A 3,432-nucleotide genomic window follows, 5' to 3' on the forward strand; every position below is an offset into this window, starting at 1 on the left:
CAAGAATAGCGGAGATCCAGATCGCGTTGAACAAAGAATTTAGCAGGCCGAAATCTGAAACACAGTCGATTATCTTATTTAAGGAGATTGCAATGCTTCCAGGCGAAACCCCCTAGGAGCTGGATCACAGGATAAAAAGTAAGATCTGCAAGGCTAATATGACACTGACAGATGCACAACACTGTTCGTGGTTTTTGGCATCTTTGACACCACATCTGAGGACGGCGATGTCATAGTAGAAGCTCTCAACCCAGGCAGAAGCCTTGGAAATGGCTATGAGGTTGCATGAAACATTGATATAAGATCCGGGGTTGGGAATCCAAAAAATCCACTGGCTAGAAGCATGTGAAGAAGTGTGGTGCATAAAATGTAAAGGCCACGGCCAAGATAAGGACCACTGTCCAGTCTTTGTGACCTATTTGACAGGGGGAGGACCAATGTCGTTGAGACCAGAGGCACAAGCAAGGCCAAGTGAAGTACCTACGCTCTAGTGTGCGTTTTGTCAGGTGGGAGGAAAGCACACCATAGACAACTGTCACCTATTGAAGAAGTATACACAGCCTCTACAACAACTATTTTACAATTTCTGGAGATCAGTGGGCCAAGATGAGCGGACGTGTCAGAGTTATGAGCTAATGATGGATAGGAACCCTTCTTATCAAATGCAGATAGAAATGCGAGGCCTCGAACCAGCCACAGTAATAGCACATGGGGGATTTCAAGGGTGAAGATGAGGATGAGGAGGAATGGGGCCTAGAAGGGGCCGCGAACAGTTAATCTGTTACAATTATGGAGGACCATGACACTACACTTGTAATTGTACCAACCCAATGAGAATATCTTGTCTGTAATGTGAGCAGTTTGATAATGAAATGGTATATTTTCCAACGTTGATCGCACAAATGAGCGAGAAAAGGGTACTACAATATACTCTGACTCAAAATATCCAAATGATGACGTCTGAACTACGTGAAGAAGACCCCAATGTGAACATGGTGCTCAAAAGCGCAGCAACCACAGGGGATGATAAGGGAAAGAAACCTGAGGATGATACATGGGTTCGCAAATCTCCTATGAAGGAACTTGAGTTTGACTTGGAATGCGCAAAGGAAACATTTATGGAAGCTAAGAAGAGCTTCACGGAGGCCTCTACTTCAGGTAGTAATGATGAACCAGAGCCGGGAACGGATCCTTCTATTCTTACTACCTTTCAGAGACATGCATGAAGTTGCTACATGACAATAAGGTGATTAAAGGATTACAGGAGTTGATAACTAGGTGCACAAGGTTAGGGCAAAAACGGTTAGTCTGAAATCTAGGAAAGAATGCATTGCGCACTAGTAGGGAAATGTGGTTGATAGTGCCAATTGGTGAATATGTGATGGATCAGGTCATCCTAGACCTAGAATCAGATGCAAATGTGTGACCAAAGTAGACATGGTAACAATGTATATTGAAGGTGCGAGCACACAAACTAACTTTGAGGTAATAGAGATTGTGGATGATAGCAACCCCTACCCCATGTTGTTAGGGATATATTAGGCTATGGATATGAATGGAGTCATCAAAGTAGTAAATCAGAAAATTATTTTCAATAAAAAGTCCCTACACGTACTAGTTCCGCTCGATCCAGCCAAAGGGACGCGCTACACTAAACCTGTGCGCGAAGATGATAGTCATGATGAGCTGGATTGCATTTACCAGATAATGGCGCAAGACCAGGATCAGGTGAACCCAACTAAAGATGGGAGAATCTCATGGGAGCGTGATAGTTCCTGTACTTTGGATTCCGATGAAGAAATAGAACATTGGTAGAACCGGTTGCACAAAGTTACAATGCTGAATTGCAACATGATGATCCGATCCCTATGGCACATGATGACCAAAGCAAGGGAAATGCCAGTGGATGACGGGGTAACAAGAATGAATGCACCCCTAAACAAATTTGAAAGTATTGTATCAGAATAGCAGCAGTGCAGCTCGCTCGCATGGGTGTTGCACACATATACGTCAGAAGGATATCGGGAATTAACGCAAATATAGAAGACGAATGTGCTTACAATTTGGAAGACCCCATAGTGGAAAAAGATAGAACAGCTTGCAAGCACACGCTTGTGAATGGGTACATATGTATATAGAATAGACTGTTCTAGCGCGCAACAATATTACAATAGAAGGCCCAAACAGGATGCATTGGAGGAAGAAAGGGATCGCTCTACCAAGTGTGCAGGGGAAAGCATTCACCAAGGTATGAAACGTCATGAACAAGGATCAACGAATACCATGTAAAAAAGGGAACCTGCATGCCCCAGTGGTCATATGGGCATCTACGACACTATGCAAGAACCTGGCCACGAAGTTGAGTCCAAGGCTGCAGAATGGTATAAGAACTGAGGTCCTTGAAGAACCTCTGCAGAAGGCCATGGACATAAAGAGAACAGTGCATGGAGTTCGGACTGAAGAACTCATAAGACCATGCAAAGAATAATATGAAGGGATTTAGGAAGATATTTGGTAAGGGAATGTGCAACTTCGGGAACTAGAAAGAAACAAGGCACTACTCTGAACGAAGTTATGATGTTGGGTGCAGAGATTAAATAACTGGAAAAGGAACTAAAGGAGGGCTTTCTGAACAAAAAACTTGGAAAGTTGCAGCCAGATATGCACAAAACTAAGGATGAATTGGAGGAGTATCACCACAAGGTAATTGGTCGAATTCCATGGTTAAGGCAATGAGTCACTCTTAAGGGAAATCAGGATAGCGCACTACTTCCAATAGCTGTATAGCAGCGACAATAAATACCATGTCGTGGGTTGCTCATCAAGACATGATATCGATGCACCAAGGGGGTGCGACCACCTAACTAACCAAAGAAGAGACAGTCTAAGTGCTCTAGACAATTGAAAGAGAACACAGGACTATAAAACAAATCGTTACGGAGCTGTGTGATAGCAAGGGTGTGCACAGGGTCGATATGTCACAAGGGTCGTGGTCGCGTAGAAGGGGCTATGCTACCATGTGGATAACAAGGAAGTGACCATTGAAATCACTGTTCATGACAAGACGTCCGAGTTAAGGAAAAAAGAAGTGGGCGGTGGGGATTTAAGACATAAATTCAGAACTAGATTTGAAACAATCTGCCCGCAGTATAACATTAATGAGCTAGAATATGGGGGGACATTTAAATTTGAATTTCAACAGGCCTATAAATTACAGATTTCTCTCCACCAAAAAACCCTTGGCATGTTCAAATAAAATTGTTGTGTTATCAAGCAGGTATGAAACTGATGAATGAGGAGGTCGTAAGAGCAAGCTCGTGGTTTGAAGCATTACCGAAGGATACACAGGAGTCCTTGATTAGAATCATGTCAACAACCAAGGGAGCCACGTGGATTCCTACGCCAGCGATAGGGGATGCACTAGAAATCCCT

This window comes from Pinus tabuliformis, chromosome 8 (assembly GCF_031772625.1).
Source record: "Pinus tabuliformis cultivar Carrire ecotype Pingquan chromosome 8, CPIR1, whole genome shotgun sequence".
Taxonomy (NCBI): Eukaryota; Viridiplantae; Streptophyta; class Pinopsida; order Pinales; family Pinaceae; genus Pinus; species Pinus tabuliformis.